Source organism: Pinus tabuliformis, chromosome 3_2 (assembly GCF_031772625.1).
Source record: "Pinus tabuliformis cultivar Carrire ecotype Pingquan chromosome 3_2, CPIR1, whole genome shotgun sequence".
NCBI lineage: Eukaryota > Viridiplantae > Streptophyta > Pinopsida > Pinales > Pinaceae > Pinus > Pinus tabuliformis.
Window position 1 is genome coordinate 1,288,505,978 of NC_142302.1, and position 26,192 is coordinate 1,288,532,169.

Consider the following 26,192-nt stretch of genomic DNA (forward strand, 5'->3'; position numbering starts at 1 on the left):
TAAAAGGAAATCTGGTTTGTCATTTGAAATGAAATTTTTTTCCATGTACATTGCAATAGGATCAAAGAAACTAGATTCTAATTGCTGCCCCAACTCATTAACATATTCACTTGGCTAGAGATTGTCACAACCTTGTTGTAAATCATAACGTTGTTCAATCCAACCATCCAAGTGCAGCCTTACCTTTTCTTCTTTGAGAGGAGGAAGAGTTTCCAAGAACTGTTTGGGATCCTGGAAATCATATGTTTCAAATTCAACATCCAATAGTTCAATTTCATTTTCTAAGCTTTCAACAACTATGCGAAGAAAACAATATTTACTTTCAGGTGTGAGTTGATTGGATTTCAAGCTAAGAAACAATGATGTTGAAAAACTCTGATCAATCTAAAATTTTGCTAACTCATGCCTTAAAATCAATAACATTTCACTGCATAATGGATTTGCCACATACCCTGTCATCGGTGATTACCATCAACGTTGTGAAATCTAGATTTTTGGTAGTGAAGTCGAAGCTCAGGATCTTGAACAATGGAGTCATCAGGTAGATGATTTCAGCCTTCATATATGTCTGACTGTTGTCCATTATCAACAATTAGATCTACAATTCGAACGATCTTTCCTGGAGAAGATTTGTCACCTCATCCCCGGCAACGGTGCCAATATGTTAGTACTCAAAATGAACCTCAAGGCTGAGAAGAGGAAATTCTGAGATAACCACAAAACAAGCTTTTGATCTGGAATTTAGCCCTGCCAAACCAGAAAGAGCTCTCTCTTTTCCAACAAGATGTGGCTGCAATAAATGAATTTTCAGGCTAGCTATGGAGTGCGAGGATTTTGTTTGAAATTTTTTGGGTCAAAAACAGGAAGAGAAAGGACCATTTGGGCTATGGAGACGATGCCAATTTCTGCCGGCAAACTTGGGGCAAAGTAAGTGCAATGTTCAACCAGATAAAGATTGCAAATGTGAGAAGAATAGGGGAGAAATCCCGCTGCCCTGCAGGCATCAAACAAGGGATGGATCTGCAACAACAACTTTAGACGAAAGAGAAGCACAGGGTTACTCAACAGAGCATCTATCAGGGGATGGATTCTGAAAAGATAACCACACATTTAACAACATAATCATTATGAAAGGAGCATCATGGCATTGATGGATTCCAAACATTTCACTTAGAGAATGCTGCAACACAAAATAGCAGAAAAGACATAATGTATAAATGAATTTATGAGAAAAACATACTGGACATTTAAGCACCATGATGGATCCCAGGCCTAAAGGGAAAAAACTGCTTTATTATGATATTCAATAAAACTTTACACAGTCCAAATGCCTCTTCCTGTTGCAAAAATCAAACCTCTATCTTTTAAAAATAATCCTATATATACTAAATTACAAATCTATTTTGATTTCCTCAACATAGGAAATAGGAAATAATAAAAAATAAAAAATAAAATAAACTTAATAATAAAATCCTATCATAAAACAATATTATAAATTAATTTGCAACTAAATCTCCAGACTATCTCGAGAACCATGAGAAATGGTTTTTTAAAACCCAACTTAAGTGAAGGTTTGCCAAGTGGATTAACATCACTGTATTTTCTCCTTTAAGTGTGGAACCATATTCCACAAAATCTGTCATTTTACTACAATGTCACCCTTTGACTACTAATATTAAGCCCTAAAATCTCATATTTTCCTCAACCACTGCTGGATTTGTGCCTAGCAAGTCTGACACTTCAGTTTTCACCACTAATTTTCCTCTTTTACTCCATTTCCTCGAATTTGGGACTTAATTATTCGATGGTTTTATTCATAAAATATCTCCAAAACTTCACACCTTTCATTTCACTCTCGATCATCCTATTGATAGCATTAGAAACGCCCGCACCAACTCCTATGACCTTAATTTTTGCCTCGTTATTTTTGACAGGTGGAGGAAAATCCTCTAAAGGGGAAAGTACATGTTTTCCAATCTCATGAATTTTGAAACCATTAGCCCCTTCCTGTGATTTGATATCTATAGAATTTCCTAGAGGTAGAAGTTGTGACTCTATTATCTTTCCATCAGAATCTTTGACAACTAGTGATTCACTGTTTGCTGGCACTCTTATAGCCTCTTTGCGCTTCCAACCAAGAGGATTGTATGCAACTACAACCACACTCTTCCCAAGTGGAAGGTATGCTTCTGTTGGTGGGAAAAAAATGATGTTTAGGTTACCACACTGTTCAAACTTTTTCGATTCATTCTAGCATCCATAAGATTTTGAACTCGTCAAGCAGGAAAGAGCTGAATTCACTACCCCTTCTACGTGAGAATCTCCAATTGCAAGGCATTAAGCATAGTCACTAGCTGTATGGCTCTTCTCAGTCCCAGTAACAACATCATGATGTTGTATAGTAGCCAAAGCATCACCTAGAAGGTCTGTTGTTCGGGCCAGAATCTCTTCTCCCAACTAGGAGCTCAAATTGTCATGCAGCAACATAGTAACCACTTAGGAAGCAAACATATCCCTTCAGAGCTAGCCTACTTGTGAAATATCCTATCCAATAAGAATGTTCACCATCTGCATACCTTATTCACATAGTGGATTAACTTGTCCATTTGGTTGAACCAAGAATCCGCATATAGATATTCAAAGTCATTTCCCATTGTCCACATAATATGATTTGTACGGCTAACATTAGCCTGAGTTATTGTTGCTTCGACAAAATAATCAACACGTTGTTTAACATTGTTGTCAAAAAGCAGAGCATCACCCTGAATTGGAGTAGAATTATCATCCTGTTGATGCCTCGAAAATCGTTGCAACAACATTGGGGGATAACCACCCAGTCCGGACCTTAGTACAGCTCCTTTTCCGTTTGGAATGGTGGCTCCGACTGGGGATAATGGGACCAGTTTCCCAGCAATGAATAAACGAGATGAATGGATAATTGATTGACTAATCTAATGATAGGCGAATAGCTAAATCTATCAGCAAAAATAAAAGAGTTATTACTTATCCCGGGAACTATTGTACTTTGAAGTGTAGCACTTGATGATCTGTGTCTATGGACAGGCATATAGATGACTCCATCTAACAGACATAGACATTAATGCATTCAAGGATTACTTTGCTTAAATAGTTAAGCAAAAGCGATTAAAGCAATATTACTACACTTGTCATTTATATCATCGACACATATATGATTAAAAGAAAAGCACGCCATAAACATCCAATAGTGGAAGGAATACAGAATTGTTGTTAACGCACATACATATATTCGATAATAGCGAAGATAATCAAATAACAATTCATACGAAAAGAATGAATTCAGACATAGATAAAAGTACCATATGAGCTGCTAGACACTCCCAATATCAATTGCTACTTGAGATTCTTCCTTCAACGCAGAAACACTTTCAAACAAAGACAATAGTGCACAATTGCATAAAAGCTTCCTTGTCAAATTTAGAATAACTGGTCCAGTTTCATAAAAGAATATGGCTGAAGCACAATAGTGCAACTTCAGTCTTTAAGTCAAGTACAAAACTTTACGACCCTTTCCAAAACAATGAAAGGGTCTATAAATACTTAATTAATCTAACTATCTATAAAACTGAAATCCTACTTAATTGGTATCAATTGATTTTGATCCTATTTTCTTCAGCAATCTGGCAGTCGGCGGCATGAATCATCAAGTAGGCTGTTTGCCTTTAAATCTGAGCTGACTTATCGCAAGCATCGGCTCCACTTCGGGTGGTCTGTTGAGGCGAGAGCTGAGCTAGGTGGCATAGGTGGCATCCTGAATATCGGGAATAATATACCCGATTGCATCCGTAAGGCACTTGAGGGCGGCTCTCTGTGTATGTGGTTTTACCAAGAAGAACCAATAGGTGTCCCAGGTTAAATTGGTAATCCCAGCAATTAATCTTCCCTTTTCCTCTAAATCTGGATAACATGATTGCTCCAATGTTTTCATTGTTGTCAATTTTCCTGGTGTGCATTGGGAAATCATGTTTGATAAGTAGAGAGTGTTATTGACTAATTCAACTAAATTGCTTGAAGTTGGTTTGCATCTTGAAACTGCCCTCTCTGCTTTCATTAGCTGGGACTGCCATTCTGTAAAGAGTATATCTTTATGTGACTCTAAGATCCTTGGTAAATTCGCCACTTGTCCTTGATCAGTATCTTGCCAGTCGAGAAATGCAGCTATCGTTTCTTCAGCTTGATCCAATTCAATCCTAGCCTTGTCTACTTTATTACTTATGGATGCCATTAATTCACATAGTGGCTCTGCCTGGGCGATTTGTTGACATAGAAGCTTAATTTGGGCTATCAATGCAGTATTTATTTGTAGTGCTTCTGCTCTGAATTCAGCTACTTGTGGAACGCCCTTTGTCTTTTCAATCTGTGCTGATAGTTGAGCAATTTGCTCATCTTTTGATTTCAGCATTTTCTCATTCACTACCTTCAATTGCGCCAAGGCCTCTGACAATTCTTTCTGCTTTTGGATTGCGTTGTGGTCAATCCTTTGTTTTTCTGCCTGCAATTGTTGAGTTAGTTGACTGTTTAATTGCTGTTGCGTCAACAATTGCTGCTCTGCCTGCTCCGCTTTCTGCTTTGCTTCAGTCAGCTATGCCTGTAACAAGAAAATTTCCTGATCCTTTGTTTTCAGTAAAAGACTCACCTCCGATGCCTTATCTATTGTTGCTGCCGAATAGGCTCCAGCATATTGTGACAGTTTTGTCAGGTCATCGGAGGGGTCAAATTCCTCCTTCCAAACCACATTGCCCGTGACCGTCTGTTCTGGGAAAAGGGAAGGTTGATCGGGCCTTCTTCTCTTCCTTTGTCGTTTTACTACAGCTTTATGTCTTGGGCTGTAGAAGACATCCAAGGGAGGAATCCCTTCTACCTGCAAAATGATTTGGTCGGAGGGGTCCTTTGGTATTATCTCTACCTCTTTTGAAATGGGTGGGCCGCTAGTTCCACTTAGAACTTGTGGTGAAGTGATTTCCTGTGTGTCTGTTGCCTTTGAAGTTTTAGTGTCCTTTGAACATTCCAGACCACTGATAATGGAATCAAATTGCCACCATTCCTGGAGCAATTTTGTGTCAATATGAGTATCCATGTTTACTTCAGTGGTGGTCTGTTTCTGCTCTTTCATCTGGGTCTCCTCCCGCACTTTTTCATGCTCTTTCTTCTGCTGATTTTCATGCTCTTTCTTCTGATTTTTTTCCTGTGGCTTCTCTGGTTCTATTGTTGTAACTGGAGGTTCCTTTGACTGTTGCCGTTCAGGCTCGCTTGACTATGTTGTTGGGGTTGTTGCTAATAGATCTAGAGGCAGAGTTTGCAACCTCTGTTCTCTAAGTCTGTTAAATTCAACCAACCTTTCATCTTGATATTTCATTCTGGCAAATGCCTTAACCTGCATTATTGACTCAGCGGAGGAGAACAGGTCATCAAACATATCTTCTTTATGATCAAATTTTGACAATTTGGCATGTTCTAGTGCATTATAGGCAACTTTGCTTGGATCAAATTGCCTATTAGGGAGAGTGGCTAAAGTTAATGATTTAATCTTTGTAGCTTCTTTATCTGCATGTTTGAGATCATGCAAGGTATAGACACCACATCTCAAAGGAAAAGAGGGCCAGCCCTGCTTCTTATTTTTCTTGAGAGTCTGTGTAACACTCTCAGCAATGATCTGGTAAGCGATTTCCCTTGCCAGCAGTTTATCAGGTATGTATAAAGGGAGGACATGAGGTTCGGCTTGGCTACCAAAAACTCTTATATAAGTGAACTTCTCCTCCCCGAACCATCTCGCTACTGCTGTTAAGTCAATCCCAGCTTGGTAGGAAATCTTGGGAACAGGTTTATCAAAAATAGAATAACAAATAGGCAACATAAAGCCATTGCAGACTTGGTACAAATGGTGCTTATAAGAGGATTTCCATAATTTCTGATGGTATATGTGAACAGGCATGGGGTCTTGTGGCGTCCACCTCCAGCCGAGCATGGGAAATTTAGAATTAAAACACAAGGTATCTAAAATATAGGCACTGTAATAGAATGGGGGAATTATCCTTTCAGAGATGCGGGTCTTATTCCTAAACTCAAGAACAGCCGTGGCTAGTTTATCTGAGAGGATAGTGGCCCAATCCATTATTATACTGTTGCATGCCGATTCCGTTAAGGGAACCATTTCTATAGTGAAATTAGAAGAGTCGTGCAGTCCCCACAATCTACACATCATTATTCCAGCGTAGCAATAAGGAGAAGCCAAGGAATCAACCGAGTACTTACCGGAAGATTCATGTTTGTGCTTTGCCGGATTTTGTCTCCAATCCCGGATGGGTTCGGATTCAACTTCGTTCTCGTTTCGGAATTTTTCTAGGAACGCCTTATTGTATGTCTTCTCTGGCTCAGGCAAATGATACATTTGCCTTAGATCATCAGCCTTGAATGACCCGAAAATTCTCCCGTCTCTGGTGCTGAAGGTTCTATCCACGATTGGGATTTCCTTAATTGCCCACCGCACTACATCTGTATATGGAAGAATTTGTTCCCTAGCTGCTATCCGATGAAGGAAGGAGTCAGCTGAGTCCTTTAGAGTGCCATCAGATTTCTGAGTTGAATCTGCAGTAGCTTGTATTGTTGTCACTTCAGGTTCTTCGGCTTCAATCAAGCTGTAGGTACTTTGCCAAGTAGTTTTGTCGAGACCAGAACATGTAGTATCCGAAATCAATCCTTTATTTTTGTTTGTGGGATCAGCGACAGCTTGTCCTGTGGCTGGCGCAACGGAAGCGGCTGTGGTTTTCTTAGATTTCTTCCCCATTTTTCTTGAGTTTTCTTCTTTGAATGAATTCTGCACAAAAGTGAAAGTAAACGTAACACAAAGAATTGGCAATGAAAACTCCAATATGAGATATATTGATCAATGCGTGGTGAGAGATTAACTTTTAAAATGGCCGCGGATACAATCCATGGGAAGATTTTAGGACTTACAATTACATTAAATGGCCATTTAAAACCTGCCAATCCTTAAATGCCCATTATATCATTAATCGGCCGAATGATTCGTTTAAGCGTGTTGTAGATGTTTTGGCAGTTGAGCGCAGGTGAATCATTGTTGGACAGATCAAGCTTTTAATATGAATTGATCGTAATATCCCTCCATTTTAACGGCTTTTTTGAAATCTACGCTTTATCGCAATCGGCCATCGGGAAAGCTTAACCTCTTATATTGACACCTTTTGAAACCCCGATCGCCGATAGTGATATCGCATCGCATCAGGAGTATTGACATTATATGAGACATGGATAATATATCGTCGATTGCCGGTAGCGATATCGCATCGCATCGGGGGAATGGCCTGGGGGCGCTTTAAGAATGTGCATAGAGCATTGCCGATAGCCGATAGCGATATCGCATCGGCGGAAACCAATGTGCCATTTACTTATGTTCCTTATGTCATTGCGATATGCGATCTTGCGATCGCTTTATCGCAATGATAAAAGATTGATTTATTTGCATAAATATGATCAAAATGGGTTTTTCAAAAAGGTTTCTTATAATGTTTTCATTTGATTTTCAGACCTTTTTTAAATAATACAATATTGATACCAATCAAAATCTAAAGGGACCCATTTCATATGGTAGTTTTGTGAATAATAATGATATGAAATGGGGGGTTGTTGTAGAGCACAACAATTGGCGATTCGCTGGAAGAAACAGTTATCTCTGAAAAGTATAGAAATACTTAAACTTTTTCAAAATAGAGTACTAATCAAAGGGGAAAATTCTAATATAACTAGGTATATATGCATTCCGAGTAAAATGAAACTATTTTTGCTAATTTCCTCTCTTTTTAAGAAAATAGATACATTCTAAGTTTTAAATAGGCCTCTATTAGTTTATAATGATAAGACAGAAAACCTTTCCAAATCAGCTTTTATAGTGAACTCGTCTGTCATAGGTAGAGCCTCTACTGCCAGCAAACGTTCGTAGTTTTGACAGGGATACCTTTTAACCATGTTATTGTCCATTGTCCCATCCAATTAAGAGTGTGATTAACATAATGAATTCAAAACATGTTTTCATATTTTGTGTTTCATTTCCTTTTTCTGTTATTGATAAGATAAAAAGCCATTGTCCTGGTTTGGTAGCCAGCTATTGACAATGTCATTCACTGGTAGTAATCTAACCGAACAAGCTGGCTCGTGATGAGACCTCTTGTCTTGTAATTCTTAAGCCATTACCCTATTATGGTATGCAGTATTGGTAATGTCGGTTAAACTATTTCCCTATGATCATGGTAAGCAGGCTTGTAATAAGACCTCTTATCTTTTATATCAAATTTTTGGAATTACACTCTGAGTAATCATAAACTTTGGTGAATGGGATGGACAATTTTCTCCTTAAGAGTAGATGGATGACAGGGTAAGAGTTGAAGATGTTGAAGTTGGATTAGCTTCTATCTTGATATTGATAACCTTTTGTGACCTATTTGAGAACAGAAAATTATTTACAATACTTCTAAACTTTGAGAGGAGTTCACAAAACTTGAAGTGTGGTTTCAGAATACAATGATACCTAGTTTCCTAGAAATTATCCCTTTTGGTTAAGACTTCTATTATTTTAAAAGCAAATATTATACTACTTCTGTGGATCAAGTTTTCAAACACAGCAAAGGTCAATGGAAGATACCTTACAACTTTATTTTCTAAAGATCCTACAAACTACAAAACTCTATTAAACTAAAAAGGAGAAGGGGTTACCTCCTCAATTAAATAATTTCTTCAAGATAAGGCCATTAACAGGGAGAGAATCTCTCAAACCTGATAAATCTTGCAATATGAAGGTCGAATGGCCTATCTTCTCACAGATCTGAAATGGTCCAAGCCACATCTTCTGGAACTTGGTGTGTTTTCCCTTGTCCTCATGGGCTTTGTCCCATTTCAGAACTAAATCACCGACTTGAAATTGTTTTGAACCGGATGAGACTGAATCAAAAGCTGCCTTGATGATTTGCTGATGTTTGGCATGAATAACCCTGGCTTTTTCTCTTTCCTCTTCTAATTTTAGAATTTGATCATGTCTAAGCTGAATAGAAGAAGAAGGAATTTCCTCAATGAACTGAACTAGGGCTAAAGAAGGAAGAACAAGATTTTTGGGTAGTACTGCTTCTTTTCCATACACAAGGTTGAACGGAGAAGATCCTATAGAAGCTTTCTGTGTTATCCTATCAGCCCATAATGAAAATATTAAGGATTTGTGCCAGTTTTTATGATTATGTTCGATAGTTCGCTTAATGATTTTGATCAGATTTTTATTGGTAGACTCTGCTAAACCATTACCCTGGGGATAGTAATTAGCAGAATATTTTAATTTAAATCCTCTTTTAATAGCGAAATCAAACATAGCATTGCCTGAGAAATAAGATGCATTATCAAAAACAAGAGCATTTGGGACACCAAACCTGGTAATGATGAATTGATCTATGAATTCAATGATTGCTTCAGAATTTGTTGTCTTCAAAGGAATTGCCTCAACCCACTTAGTAAAATAATCGGTAGCAGTAAGGATATACTTATGCTGTTTGGAAGAAGGTGGAGTAATTTCCCCAATGATGTCCAATCCCCATTGCTCAAATGGTTGTTCAATGTTGACTGGTTGCAGTGGGAAAGCTGGTTTTCGTTGTCTTCCACTAGAAGTTTGACAATTGCGGCATTTCCTTACATACTCGTGGGCATCTCTAAACAGAGTGGGCCAATAGTATCCAGCATGAATAATTTTGTGAGCTGTTGTGTCAGCTCCAAAATGTCCTCCTGCTGGTCCATCATGTAACTCCTGCAAAACCTTTTGTGCTTCAGGTTTCTCAAGGCATCTTAATAAGATTGAATCATAATTCTTCCTAAAAAGCACATCATCAATAATCGTAAAATTTTTCTCTTTTAACCTAATGGCCCTTTTGTTTTTGTAAGACAGGTTAGGAGGTGCATAACCATTTTTCAAATAAAAGATTAAATCTACATATTGAGACTTAGAATCAGTAACACTTATCTGGTTAACTTCTTCAGTTTGATCTGTACCACTTGATTCTGGAATGTTGGATGCTCCTACCAATAACCTGCAAAAACCTTGGCCCCTAACAATCTTTGCTGGCTTAATTTCTAAGTCATATTCTTGAAGTGCTATGACCCAGTTTGCCCTTTTTTCACCCAGTTCTCTTTGGATTAATAGTTGCCTAACTGCAGGGAAAGGAACTATAACTTTTGTGTGGGTTTTCAAAAGGAAGGGTCTATAATGTTTGACCGCTTTAAATACAGCAAAGGCTTGTTTTTCTACTTCGGAGTAATTCAATTCAGCACCCTGAAGATTTGAACTAAAAAATGAAATGGGTGCTTCCAAATTGTGATCGTTGAGCTGCGTGAGTACTGCTGCATAAGACGAGGTGGATGCGATAGTGTATAATGTAAAATGATTAGAAAAATTGGGAGTATTTAAGGCTGGGGCATTGATTATTGATTGCTTGATTAAATCAAACGCTTCTTTTTCTGCTGATCCCCACTTAAAGACTGAATTTTTCTTGATCATAGTTTGAAGTGGCAAAATAATTTGAGAAAAATCTGGAACAAATCTTTTAACAAAATTGATTTGGCCTAAAAATGACTGCATGGATTTCTTATTATGTGGGAAAGGGATTTCAGAGATTTCTTTGATCCGATCAGGATCAATATAAATGCCATTTTTAGACACAATAAAGCCTAAGAGCTTTCCTTGGTCAAGAGCAAAGAAAGATTTTTTAGGGTTAAGAGAAATACCATATCTTTTGCAGCGTTGAAAGATTTGATTTAGGTCATGCAAATGATTGGACCTCTCTTTAGAGAATACAGTAATATCATCTAGATAGACGACTACTGTTCTATTAACCAACCCTTTAAAAGCTATATCCATCGCTCTTTAGAATGTCGCTCCTGCATTAATAAGTCCGAAAGGCATTTTCTGATATGCATATGTTCCCCATTTTGTTCTGAATGTGGTTTTAAGCTGGTCATCAAGATGGACCAAAACTTGGTTATATCCTGAGAAACCGTCTAGAAAGGACATTAATTCAGAGCCTGCTACTGATTGGAGTATTTGCTCCATCGTAGGCAATGGGAAATTGTCTTTTAAGCTTGCTTTGTTCAAATTTCTGAAATCAATACAAATCCGAATGTCGCCATTTTTCTTTCTGACTGGCACCATATTGGAGACCCAGTTTGAGTGTCGGACTGGAAAAATAATCTTGGCTTTCAAGAGTTTGTTAAGTTCAGTTTTTATTTGACTCTCTAAGCTTGGATGTATTTTTCTTAACTTCTGCTGAATTGGTTTCTGATCGGGAAGCACTGGAATGGTATGCTGGATAATGGATGTATCATATGTCTTCAAATCATCATATTTCCAAGAAAAAACCTGTTTATTTTTCCTTAACAGTTTAATGAATGCCTCTTTCTCTTCCAAGGAAAGTCCTAATCCTAAGTTAATGTTTTGAGGAGTTTGCTCAGTGCCAAGATTTATCAACTCAAACCTTAGGGTAGAACTTTGGAGCTTTTTATTAGTCACAGGTTTAAACCTATCTCTAATATCATAAAGATCCTCCAGCTTTACTACAGGTTTAGGGATTGAATTTTCTTGAGGTGTTTCTCTCATTTGAAAGTCATGCTCATTTTCCTCAATAATTTGATTATCATAGGACTTTTCAGAAGTTAAGAATTGTAAAATATCCTCATCATGGTTAAATACTCTCCAATTAGTGACATTGTCAGGAATTGATGGCCTAAAAAGCAATTCTATTGAAAATCTATCTGGGTTGTAGTCTTCAGAAGGTAGGAGCTTGGAAGCTACATTGGCTAGCAGGTCGGCTGCCGAGTTTTGAGACCTAGGGATGGAGGAAATATTGAATGCCGAAAAGTGTGAGGTGAGTTCTTGTACTAGCGACTGATAATGTTTAAGATGATTTGAAAGACAATGAATTGTATTTCTTACCTGTTTGATAATAATTTCAGAATCGCCGAATACTTTTAAATATTGCACTTTAAGGCCGATTGCTTTATACAGTCCTTGGACTAAGGCTTCATACTCGGCTGTATTGTTAGTGCATTCAAATTCTAGCCTACAGGACAGCATTGTTTTTTCTCCTTGTGGATTAACCAAAATACATCCTGCTCCTGAGCCCTCACTAGACTTGGACCCATCGAAATATAACGACCAAAATAAAGAAGTATTAACAATTTTATTTACAGTTTTCTCAGTATCATTGAAACATCTAGACCTATCTGTCTGTGAAAAATTCTCAATCTAAGATGTAAAATGGTTCACTGAGAAAGGGGATGGCTGGGCAGTAATGTTGCCAAAGAATGACTCAGATGAATAATTCCCCAAAATGTTGTTATTAAATGCTACCGGTTGGTTTTCTTGTTCAAATTCAGTAACTGTATGGATCATATGTTTTTCTCGATCAATCCTTATTTGATTTGGCTTACCCTTATAGGGAAGCCACATATGTGACCAATCAGTAGAAATATATCCATGTAGTTTTTCAGACCAGTCCCTACTCAATATTAAACCGTAAAATTCAGGTATATCGGCTATTAGGATATCAATCCTTTGTACTACTCTGGGATCCGCAGATAACCTGATAGTTACAGAATTAATCTCTCCCACAACCTGTACCTTGGTCCTGTCCAACTGTACAATATGAATAGCAGACTTCTGGGGTTCAATGTTCAGTTTGGAACAAACTGAAGCTAGCATTATGTTAGAAGATGCCCCAGAGTCAATCAAACAGTTGTGCAGGTTTCTGTTGTAGATCTCATAGGTTAGAAGGAAAGGTGGAGTATGAGAGTTTTATCTATCTCTAATCAGAACCTCATCGGTAGCTTCAACCATACCGGGAGGAGGTTGCCCTGAATCATTAGTAGCTTTAGCACTGGGAAGAGGTGAAGAAGGAACAACATTCAATTCTTTGAGAAGCAATTTCTGCTGATGTTTTAATTTACTAAGTTCAAACATAGTAATGTTTGCTTTAGTTTTCTTCATGTCATCAACAATATTGTACTCCATTGAATCGGATACCACTAACGTTTTAGATGTTGAAGGAGTATTAGAAGTTGAAGGTTGGTCTTGGGGGACTGCTGCAGGTGATTTCTTTGCAGGTATTTTTTCCTTGGTTGTAGCAGCACCTGCACTCCTTTTCTTTGACGTTGCCTGAACAGGTTCGGAAGTACTTTTACTCCTAGTAGTGACCAGGAATGCCTCTTATTCATTATCAGTATCGGAGTTGGGGAGTATAAAATCCCACATTCCATGACATTCAACTACTTCTTCTTCAGCATCAGTTGGTGAGATTGTTTCATCTTCCTCTTCTTCTTGCTCTGAATCTACATTAGATATGACATTCGGTGGCTTTGATTCGGTTTTCTTATAAGTCCTAAAGGGTCTTTTGGTTGAGGTTTCGGCTACCTGTTTTTTTATTTCAACCATTTCATTTGACAAATTTTTTAGGACTTTTTGCAAACCCTCCATGTCATATGGGTATTTTGGGGTTTTCTTCCTTGAGTCATCTTTGAAAGAGACTTTTTTGGCTTTTTTGTCTTCCAGAGCAGCTTTCTTTTCTAGAGCATTGATACGTTTCTCCACAGCAAGTGCTTCTTTCATATTTTCGGTTAAGGTAGGTTTCCCAGCCCTATCTACAAAAATGGCTATATTGGCAGGTAGGGCAATTATATACCATTCGCTTCGAATTTGTTCACTTGGTTTCGAGGCCATTGGGATTTTATTCAGGAGTTTATTGAATCGAGCATTAAATTCCTTAATTGGTTTCCTATGCCGTTTATTAGCGTAGCCAAGGACCTATCATCTCCATATTTGGTAAGAAACTGCTCTTGGCAAGTGTTCCAACTGGTAATGGAACCAGAGGGTAAAGAAAAATACCAGGATCCTGCTGATCCTTGCAAGGTATAAGGGAAAAGTCTAACAACAACATCTTGTTCTGTTACTCCTTTCAAGTTGACTGCCAACATGAAATTATTAATATGTTCCTCAGCCTGGGTCCCATCATCTGGGTTAAACTTGGGTAGCCATTTTTCAGGAGCATCTGGTAATGCATGCAATGGTGCAGGCATGTTGACTGCACCAGGCCTGGTCCATGGATCTGCCATTGTAATAGCAGTAGTGGTTGATACTACTGTTGGAATTCCAAATGTCTGAGAAGGGAATAATGTTGAGGAGTGAGCAGGTTGGGATGTTAAAGCTCCTAATCCCTGATGAACAACAATATGTAATGGGGGAGTGGATGGTTGACTTTGCAGAGGGGAAGATGAAATGGAGGATGTGGATGAAAGCTCTTCACTGTCAGATCCTTCAGTATATTTCTTCGCCTTTTTCCTTTTGGGTAAAGGGAACTCAGTGGGTTCAATACCGAGCTTTTCGCTCTGAAATCTGGTGAGAGGGTGAGGTAAATTGAACTACGAAGTCGCACTGCTTTGTGATACCTCAGATTTCTGTGGTGAAATCGAGAAGCTCTGAAGTTTGTGGATAAGAGACTGGACTTCAGGGGATTCAAGACTTAATTGTTCTGGAGTATGATGGGTTTGAGCAGTGGTAGTTGATTCCTCTTCTTCTTGTTTGGATACTGGAGAACCAGCATGCAATTGGGAAGTCCGAGGGGATACGGAGGGAGAATTACTCTTAGAATGGCCTACAGATTTGGGTTTGCTTGCCATTCACAGTTGATGGCCCTCCTTCTAGCGCCAAAAATGTTGATGCCTCGAAAATCGCTGCAACAACATTGGGGGATAACCACCCGGTCTGGACCTTAGTACAGCTCCTTTTCTGTTTGGAATGGTGGCTCTGACTATGGATAATGGGAACAGTTTCCCAGCAATGAATAAACGGGATGAATGGATAATTGATTGACTAATCTAATGATAGGCGAATAGCTAAATCTATCATCAAAAATAAAAGAGTTATTACTTATCCCGGGAACTATTGTACTTTGAAGTGTAGCGCTTGATGATCTGTGTCTATGGACAGGCATATAGATGACTCCATCTAACAGACATAGACATTAATGCATTCAAGGATTACTTTGCTTAAATAGTTAAGCAAAAGTGATTAAAGCAATATTATTACACTTGTCATTTATATCATCGACACATATATGATTAAAAGAAAAGCACACCATAAACATCCAATAGTGGAAGGAATACAGAACTGCTATTAACGCACATACATATATTCGATAATAGCAAAGATAATCAAATAACAATTCATACGAAAAGAATGAATTCAGACATAGATAAAAGTACCATATGAGCTGCTAGACACTCCCAATATCAATCGCTACTTGAGATTCTTCCTTCAACGCAGAAACACTTTCAAACAAAGACAATAGTGCACAATTGCATAAAAGCTTCCTTGTCAAATTTAGAATAACTGGTCCAGTTTCATAAAAGAATATGGCTGAAGCACAATAGTGCAACTTCAGTCTTTAAGTCAAGTACAAAACTTTACGACCCTTTCCAAAACAATGAAAGGGTCTATAAATACTTAATTAATTTAACTATCTATAAAACTGAAATCTTACTTAATTGGTATCAATTGATTTTGATCCTATTTTCTTCAGCAATCTGGCAGTCGGCGGCATGAATCATCAAGTAGGCTGTTTGCCTTTAAATCTGAGCTGACTTATTGCAAGCATCGGCTCCACTTCGGGTGGTCTGTTGAGGCGAGAGCTGAGCTGGGCGACATAGGTGGCATCCTGAATATCGGGGATAATATACCCGATTGCATCCATAAGGCACTTGAGGGTGGCTCTCTGTGTATGTCGTTTTACCAAGAAGAACCAATAGGTGTCCCAGGTTAAACTGTTAATCCTAGCAATTAATCTTCCCTTTTCCTCTAAATCTGGATAACATGAGTGCTCCAATGTTTTCATTGTTGTCAATTTTCCTGGTGTGCATTGGGAAATCATGTTTGATAAGTAGAGAGTGTTATTGACTAATTCAACTAAATTGCTTGAAGTTGATTTGCATCTTGAAACTGCCCTCTCTGCTTTCATTAGCTGGGACTGCCATTCTGTAAAGAGTATATCTTTATGTGACTCTAAGATCCTTGGTAAATTCACCGCTTGTCCTTGATCAGTATCTTGCCAGTCGAGAAATGCAGCTATCGTTTCTTCAGCTTGATCCAATTCAGTCCTAGCCTTGTCTACTTTATTACTTATGGATGCCGTTAATTCACATAGTGGCTCTGCCTGGGCGATTTGTTGACATAGAAGCTTAATTTGGGCTATCAATGCAGTATTTATCTGTAGTGCTTCTGCTCTGAATTCAGCTACTTGTGGAACGCCCTTTGTCTTTTCAATCTGTGCTGATAGTTGAGCGATTTGCTCATCTTTTGATTTCAGCATTTTCTCATTCGCTGCCTTCAATTGCGCCAAGGCCTCTGACAATTCTTTCTGCTTTTGGATTGCGCTGTGATCAATCCTTTATTTTTTTGCCTGCAATTGTTGAGTTAGTTGACTGTTTAATTGTTGTTGTGTCAACAATTGCTGCTCTGCCTGCTCTGCTTTCTGCTTTGCTTCAGTCAGCTGTGCCTGTAACAAGAAAATTTCCTGATCCTTTGTTTTCAGTAAAAGACTCACCTCCGATGCCTTATCTATTGTTGCTGCCGAATAGGCTCCAGCATATTGTGACAGTTTTGTCAGGTCATCGGAGGGGTCAAATTCCTCCTTCCAAACCACATTGCCCGTGACCGTCTGTTCTGGGAAAAGGGAAGGTTGATCGGGCCTTCTTCTCTTCCTCTGTCGTTTTACTACAGCTTTATGTCTTGGGCTGTAGAAGACATCCAAGGGAGGAATCTCTTCTACCTGCAAAATGATTTGGTCGGAGGGGTCCTTTGGTATTATCTCTACCTCTTTTGAAATGGGTGGGCCGCTGGTTCCACTTAGAACCTGTGGTGAAGTGATTTCCTGTGTGTCTGTTGCCTTTGAAGTTTCAGTGTCCTTTGAACATTCCAGACCACTGATAATGGAATCAAATTGCCGCCATTCCTGGAGCAATTTTGGGTCAATATGAGTATCCATGTTTACTTCAGTGGTGGTCTGTTTCTGCTCTTTCATCTGGGTCTCCTCCCGCACTTTTTCATGCTCTTTCTTCTGATTTTTCTCCTGTGGCTTCTCCTGTTCTGTTGTTGTAACTGGAGGTTCCTTTGACTGTTGTCGTTCAGGCTCGCTTGACGATGTTGTTGGGGTTGTTGCTAATAGATCTAGAGGCAGAGTTTGCAACCTCTGTTCTCTAAGTCTGTTAAATTCAACCAACCCTTCATCTTGATATTTCATTCTGGCAAATGCCTTAACCTGCATTATTGACTCAGCGGAGGAGAACAGGTCATCAAACATATCTTCTTTATGATCAAATTTTGACAATTTGGCCTGTTCTAGTGCATTATAGGCAACTTTTCTTGGATCAAATTGCCTATTAGGGAGAGTGGCTAAAGTTAATGATTTAATCTTTGTAGCTTCTTTTTCTGCATGTTTGAGATCATGCAAGGTATAGACACTGCATCTCAAAGGAAAAGAGGGCCAGCCCTGCTTCTTATTTTTCTTGAGAGTCTGTGTAACACTCTCAGCAATGATCTGGTAAGCGATTTCCCTTGCCAGCAGTTTATCAGGTATGTATAAAGGGAGGACATGAGGTTCGGCTTGGCTACCGAAAACTCTTATATAAGTGAACTTCTCCTCCCTGAACCATCTCCCTACTGTTGTTAAGTCAATCCCAGCTTGGTAGGAAATCTTGGGAACAGGTTTATCAAAAATAGAATAATAAATAGGCAACATAAAGCCATTGCAGACTTGGTACAAATGGTGCTTATAAGAGGATTTCCATAATTTCTGATGGTATATGTGAACAGGCATGGGGTCTTGTGGCGTCCACCTCCAGCCGAGCACGGGAAATTCAGAATTAAAACACAAGGTATCTAAAATATAGGCACTGTAATAGAATGGGGGAATTATCCTTTCAGAGATGCGGGTCTTATTCCTAAACTCAAGAACAACTGTGGCTAGTTTATCTGAGAGGATAGTGGCCCAATCCATTATTATACTGTTGCATGTCGCTTCCATTAAGGGAACCATTTCTATAGTGAAATTAGAAGAGTCGTGCAGTCCCCATAATCTACACATCATTATTTCAGCGTAGCAATAAGGAGAAGCCAAGGAATCAACCGAGTACTTACCGGAAGATTCATGTTTGTGCTTTGCCGGATTTTGTCTCCAATCCCGGATGGGTTCGGATTCAACTTCGTTCTCGTTTTGGAATTTTTCCAGGAACGCCTTATTGTATGTCTTCTCTGGCTTAGGAAAATGATACATTTGCCTTAGATCATCAGCCTTGAATGACCCGAAAATTCTCCCGTCTCTGGTGCTGAAGGTTCTATCCATGATTGGGATTTCCTCAATTGCCCACCGCACTACATCTGTATATGGAAGAATTTGTTCCCTAGCTGCTATCCGATGAAGGAAGGAGTCAGCTAAGTCCTTTAGAGTGCCATCAGATTTCCGAGTTGAATCTGCAGTAGCTTGTACTGTTGTCACTTCAGGTTCTTCGGCTTCAATCAAGTTGTAGGTACTTTGCCAAGTAGTTTTGCCGAGACCAGAACATGTAGTATCCGAAATCAATCCTTTCTTTTTGTTTGTGGGATCAGCGACAGCTTGTCCTGTGGCTGGCGCAACGGAAGCGGCTGTGGTTTTCTTAGATTTCTTCCCCATTTTGCTTGAGTTTTCTTCTTTGAATGAATTCTGCACAAAAGTGAAAGTAAACGTAACACAGAGAATTGGCAATGAAAACTCCAATATGAGATATATTGATCAATGCGTGGTGAGAGATTAACTTTTAAAATGGCCGCGGATACAATCCATGGGAAGATTTTAGGACTTACAATTACATTAAATGGTTGTTTAAAACCTGCCAATCCTTAAATGCCCATTATATCATTAATCGGCCGAATGATTCGTTTAAGTGTGCTGTAGATGTTTTGGCGATTGAGCGCAGGTGAATCATTGTTGGACAGATCAAGCTTTTAATATGAATTGATTGTAATATCCCTCCATTTTAACGGCTTTTTTGTAATCTGCGCTTTATCGCAATCGACCATCGAGAAAGCTTAACCTCTTATATTGACACCTTTTGAAACCCCGATCGCCGATAGCGATATCGCATCGCATCGGGGGAATGGCCTGGGGGCGCTTTAAGAATGTGCATAGAGCATTGTCGATAGCCGATAGCGATATCGCATCGGCGGAAACCAATGTGCCATTTACTTATGTTCCTTATGTCATTGCGATATGCGATCTTGCGATCGCTTTATTGCAATGATAAAAGATTGATTTATTTGCATAAATATGATCAAAATGGGTTTTTCAAAAAGGTTTCTTATAATGTTTTCATTTGATTTTCGGACCTTTTTTAAATAATACAATATTGATACCAATCAAAATCTAAAGGGACCCATTTCATATGGTAGTTTTGTGAATAATAATGATATGAAATGGGGGGTTGTTGTAGAGCACAACACATCCCCATCAAAATTTTCGTTTCGGAAACGATCCGGAGGATTGTAGTGAATAGGAAATGCATCAGTAAATATCTCAGCAGAGGGACCAAATGTCTTGGAACCCTGCCATACAACCTCCAAAGTCTTCTGATTTATTCAGTTTGCTCTGTCCTGGTAGTTGATCTGTGCGAAAAGAGAGAGTTGAACCCAAGCTTTGCACCTAGCAAATATGATTGAACTGCAGAATGCCCAAAAGGATCAATCTTCCACCCAATACACGGGTTTTTATTAAATTGTTGCTTGATAAAATGGTGTCCAAGTGTTGTCTGATCGATCATGTCTATATAATTGTGCTGTTGCCTCATCATGCATACACCAACCACCATTTACGAATTCCAGCTAGCCTATATCAACTAGTTTCTTGACTTGTCCCTGCTTCTCCTCTTCTGATAGTCTTAGACAAACACAAACTAACCTCCAAAAAGTAACAAATAATGTGACTGACATTTTACTCTCTGCAGCAAAACAACATTTCACAACCATAGCTGTTTTCGAGTCCCTTCTTGGTACACAAGCTCTACACACAACAGCAAAGTGCTACGCGCAACACCATTTCTTCTTGCATTGTAGCTCAACTTCATAATCCTTGTCCCGAATCTTTTTTTTACCGTATCAGTCATCATCATTGTATCTGTAAAATTCCCTCTCTAATAGTCTGATTAAAAGTTTTCTTCACCCTAGGATACTTCATAACCCAAGGTTTGGCATGCACCAACAAGCAAGCATATTGAATGGACCAAGCTTTCAAATTTTAGACTTGGCACTATGATCAGGATGGTAAAACTAACTTTTTGTTCAATCATGCTTGGTATGAGTTGATGTCCTAAATTCTCATAGGATCTAGCACCTGCATAATGGATAACTTGACAACTGACAAGTCACTCAAAATTGTACATCATGAATCTAAGCCTACATATCATATGGTGACTCAAAAGCACCATCTTTATCCATTACTTCCAGCTGGCATATTTAAATCAAATGGAATGCATCCTGAGTTCTCTTCCCTAGAATTCTTTCTTGTTGAGCATGAAATTTGAAAGGTCTCTCGTTTCATAACTTTGTCTTTGTATAAAGTATCAAGCATAACTTCTGCATAATTTCCACTAGATCCTGAGTTACATGGTTCAAATGCCACATCAACATCTACATTATCCTTAGTACTTGAAAAATTAGATCAGGCTCCCTAAGGTCTTTAAGCTCCGATGCCCTCTGAACACCCTTGGAGTTATATGGAGCAATATCATGTGTTGTTAACTGAAGATAACCTAATAACTCATTTTCTATACAATCACACATTTTTCTACACAAAGTATCAGTCAGAACACTAAGATTAATGACTTGCATTCGGATATCCATAACACGTCTTTCACTCTACTCAAGAGGTCCCTCAATAAACTTTTAAAGGCTTTCTACTTTCCTCTCTAATTGTTGTTGTTGATCTTCAAAAAGGTGTTGTTTCATTTCCTTTTCACTAGGTGTCATTTCATCCTTGAATAAGTCATCTCCAAACATGTGAAATGCAAAAGGATAAGAGTAGAAAGGGGCATGCCTTGCTCTAAATAGTCTTTGCAATCCATTTTTTAGCCAACTGTAATCCCTGACACCAGATTCCTTCCTTTCTAAATCTAAAATTGTTGCCTCTAATGTTTCCCTCTACTTCGATTCAAGTTTCAAAGAATCCATATGTGCTTTCCAACGTGACTGATAATGTATGTATCTTTTCAAATCACATTTTGCCTTCTCAGACTCCTTCTCTCTATCTTCTTTATATCGACCGAAACTGTACCCTTCAATGCTTGTCCAGGTATGCTCTCGACCAATAGCACCGCCACATAACCAACAGAAAGCTTGGCCATAGATGCAGCTCACCAAATTGAAACCATTATTTTTTCTACTGGCTTACGACACTTGGGATAGGCCTTTGTATTAACTGTAATCCAATCAACTGTCTCTAACCCGTCCTTACACTTTTTTTCCCAGAGTTCCCACATCAAGTAGGAACAAGGAGAGTGTGCTACGGCCAAACAATTGAAGCAAAATTGTTTTCTGCAAGTTCATTCAATCTCACAGTATGCATCTCCATCAACCCGTATGGCATTTCCACAATTTGGAACACTAGGAGATGATTTGACTTTGTTGTTATCATCAATGTAAGATTCAAGTAGGAAACACTCAAAACACTCAACTGCTTCAGGATCTTTTGTACCAATAAGATTTCTAACAATGTCTTCATGACAGATGGCATTACATTTGTGGGCCATACATCTAATATGCTTGATATGTCCCTCATTTATCTTAACAATAAAGTATTATGTCCAGCAATCACTTCAGTAATAGTGACCACAATACATCATAGTCACCTCCTCCCGCAATTTTTCTTCAATACAAATATTACAGGTAACAACAGAAGGAAAGGATGTAGGGTGTGAATCAACTGCATCCAAAAGTTTAACACCCGCTTGTGAAAACAACCAATCCTTTCCTTTGTCTACAAGTATAGCAAGTAATCTTTCAACATCCTAGGGATGATGAATTAAGAGTGTCCGAGCATGTTTCTCCTTTAATCCAAACATTTCCATCGCTTTATGCAAATCCTCTCTCTATGCAACCAATTGTGATACCTTTGTGATGACCTGTAAATGCCAAAGTTCGAGTAGCATACTCTGAAGCAGATAATGGTGCAACTGATAATTTTTCCAACAAGTGTAGCTGACCAAAAGGAACATATGTAGGTAAATTGGGCACTTTGTACCATTGTATATATTCTTCTTTTCTTTATTCCTTGTTTTCATTTAATTTCTTCTGGATAACATCAGAGGAGATTTTATCTACATAGGGAGATGGTCTGAAGGTTACTCCATCTGCCCCTTCATGGTTTTCAAGAGCGTGTAGCAATGATGTTTCTTTTAAAGTCAAATCAGAATCATGCTCTTTTGAAGAAGTATTTGCATCTTCCCTTCTTTGTCTGAACCAATCAAGCTATTTCTGGATACCTTAAAGGGGCACCAATCTAGAGAGTCTATGAAAAGAGTTTTGAACATGACCTAGACCCAATACCAATTGTTCACCTTCATTTGGCATTTCCTTTTGCAACCTTGGTCAGCTTCTTTGCACCACAAGCCCTTCTATGTATAGTTTCAAAAGCATTTCTAGGCGAGATATTATCTCTGCAGACAAGTACTTTGTTGCTGCCCAATTTACATAACAGTTGGTTGGGAAAGCAGTCATCCCATCAAATGAGCTTCAATCTTCATTTGACTATATCTTTTGATCCGGGAGATAGTTTTCGAAGTGTGATATACCGTTGAAAAGCTCTTTCTGAGCTGCTTTTGATGGACACACTTGTGACATGTTTTTTTTTTTTTTTTTTTTTTTTTGCTGAAGATCATGTGCAAAACATCTAACCAAACCAAACCTAGTAAGAGGCCCATTTTGATCATTGTAGGAAGGCCAAAGGACTAACTCTAACAACGATATCGATTGTAATGGTTCTTTTTTAATAAGGTGATGTAACAAGGTTGAAATCCTAAGCTAAGATCTAAAAACCTAAGCTTGTAAACCTATACTAAATAATGCAAAACCAACTTTCGGACCATATATTAAAAAATGCAATCCAAAACACAGCTAAACTGTGTGGGAAGAAGACTGCAGTGAAACGGGCCATGTGAACAGGTGAAAGACTGCAACTGCATAGGTAAAGGAAGACCGTCACAGTTTTGGAAGTCACCAGGGGTAACAACACAGTGGAGGTTTACAGTGAATATGTGAATGGGTTGTAAACCGTGTCAGAACCACCAAGGGAAAGCCACAATAGTTAACCAGAACTACTAGTGGTAAGCCACCAAGTGGAGCTACAACCATCGCAGGCCTGTGTTGTCATATGCACCATCACCGTCAGGCAATTCGAACTATTGGGGATAAGCCACCTGGGTGGAAGCCTACAGTTAGATCACGATAGTCACATGTTGGCCATTTAACTTCTCCACAAATTTTCCTGTCCCCTAGTGGAATATCACTTATCCAAAGTTCATTTTGGGTTTTTATTGTTGATTTTTTTCTAAAGTAATGCAACCACCATGTAACCCTGTCCTAAGGTGTCCTCTTGTAACAAGTCCGAGACGTTCAACCTTTAATGCAATCCATACATGCCAAGATTTGCCATTAGGGCCTCGAATGAACCTAAGGAGTTATAAATTCAACCTTTTGTTCATGAACAAGGGAGGGGAGTAATTTTGAGACTTGTATGCAGATGCTGAGTGAGAGAGAAAGTTGTTGTTTTCAGCGCATCTTGGTCATCCAGAGGCGAAATTGGGAATCGAGATAGATGTTGGAAAGCTAGGAGAGAGAGCTTTCTATTGGAAGAGACCAGAAGTGCTTGTGTGCACATTTAATCTAGTGTTTTTTCTGTGTAAAAGACATATTTTGATCAATCCTAATAAAGCAGATGCCCATCTAAAACTTAGACCCGGAGACGTAATCCATTAGGGACCAACTCTATAATCAATGTTTGTTGTCTTCTATCTTTGTTTTTCCTGAAAATCATGATTAATTATGTTTCTTAAGTTCTTGATTAAGTCTTGAATCAACTGCTTTCCTTCACTCTTCCACATTCAACATATAAGGTTAATGATCAATTCACTATTGGAAAATAATCAATTCTACTTTAGTTTAGTTTATGATCAATATCAGATCATATAATTTGGTATCAGAGTAGGTTGTGTTTTGTATAATTTTTGCCAGTGAATGTTAACTAGTTCTAAGTCGTGATGTGGAGAAGGAAAAATTGAGGAGTTTGATCGAGATATTGGAAAGTGAAAAGTCACTTATAAATTGACAATGACAGGATCTGATGCAGGTGAAACTACTAAAGAGAAGATGAGCAAGGAACAGTTTCAGAAAGTGTTTTTGAGCATGCAACAGATGTTGGGAGAACTCTAAGAAGATAAGAAGGCGAGAGATGCAGCGTCTTCTTTAAAGACATCAAATAAGGACAAGGGAAAGGCAAGGATGATAAACCTCCTCATCCTCCATCATCTCCATCATCATCTCCTTCTTCTTCTTCTTCCAGTTCAGATTCTAAAACAGAAAAGAAACCTAAGAAATCATCTATTTTGAAACTTGATGTAAAATTTGAGCTACCTATTTATGATGGAAAAATGAATCCTGAAAAGTTAGATAACTTGATTAAGTAGTTAGAAGTGTATTGTCGTATTTAGAACATTTCTAATGAAAAGACAAAAATTTAGTTAGCTACACTTAGAATAGGGAGAACAACTTTAATCTGGTGGGAAAGTAAAATTCAAATAGATGTAAAGCAGAAAGGTAAAGTCATCTCTTCATGGTCTAAGTTTTTAAAAGCTCTTAGGAAACAATTCTATCCTTTGGGATACATGCAGCAAGCTATTATTGTTTGGCAACATTGGAGGCAAGGTAAGGTGCAGAATTTTCAAGAGTTTACTCAGGAGTTCAGGAAGAAATTTTTGGCACTTGGTATTCCATTGGATACATGTGAAACTTTATTAAAGTACATTGGCAATTTACATTCATATTTACAGCATACATTATTGATGTTTAATCCTGATGACTTTGATGAAGTGTGTGTTCAAGCCATACATATTGAATCAGGTGGCAGATCGTTCAAGTTTTCACAGAAACCATCCAGATAGTTGGAAATCAAGGATTCCAAAGACAGCAAGAGGAACAAAAATTTGAAGGGAAAGAGATCAGCAACAACTCAAAAGGAAAGTGAAAGACCTACGTGTACTCATTACCAGAGGACCATACATGATGAATCCAAATGTTGGAAACTTCACCTAGAACTTAGACCAAAGAAGTTCCAGAAGGATAATGCAGCAACCCAACAAGATTTGGGTTCCGACTTAGGTGATGAAGGTAAAATAACCGCAATGGTTTCGACAGGTAAAACTTATGACACTGGTTCAAGTTCTAGTAGTTCTTCGCCTTCTTCAAACATAAATCCTCTGAATGAGGATAAAAGGGTTGAATTATTTCATATAAGGATAAATTCTAAGCACAAGAAACTAGATACATTATTTGATAGTGGATCACAGGAAAATTTAATATTTGAAGATTTAGTTAAGAAATTGGGTTTGGAGATACAAAATCATCCAAGACCATACTCGTTAGGTTGGCTAAAAAAAGAAACTTAGATTAATGTCACAAAGCAATGTCGGTTAAAATTTTCCATTACAACTAATTACATTGATGAAGTGGATTTAGATGTGATTCCAACAAACATATGTGGAGTAGTGCTAGGAAGTCCTTATCTCTATGATCATGATGCAGTGTTTCATAGGAAAGAGCATAAATATCACCTTAAGAAAGATGGGATTGAATATATTGGCAACACACATAAACACAAATCACACTTGGATTTAGTTTCAATTAATCAAATGAAGCGATTAATAAGTTCAAGTAAGAAATATGTACTCATGGTTGTAAAAGAACAACATAAGGATCAACAGAATGCTTTTTCACATTGTGAGTCTCATTTTAAAGATAATTTGGTTAAAGTGGTAGAATCTTT

General features: G+C 38.3%; 2 pseudogenes; both read right to left on the reverse strand.

Annotated features, from left to right (window-relative positions):
- Window positions 1–1,797: 1,797 nt before the first annotated feature.
- Window positions 1,798–20,128, reverse strand: LOC149185456 (alpha-mannosidase At3g26720 pseudogene; annotated as a pseudogene).
- Window positions 20,129–20,588: 460 nt separating this feature from the next.
- Window positions 20,589–22,239, reverse strand: LOC149185457 (putative E3 ubiquitin-protein ligase ARI1 pseudogene; annotated as a pseudogene).
- Window positions 22,240–26,192: the final 3,953 nt, after the last annotated feature.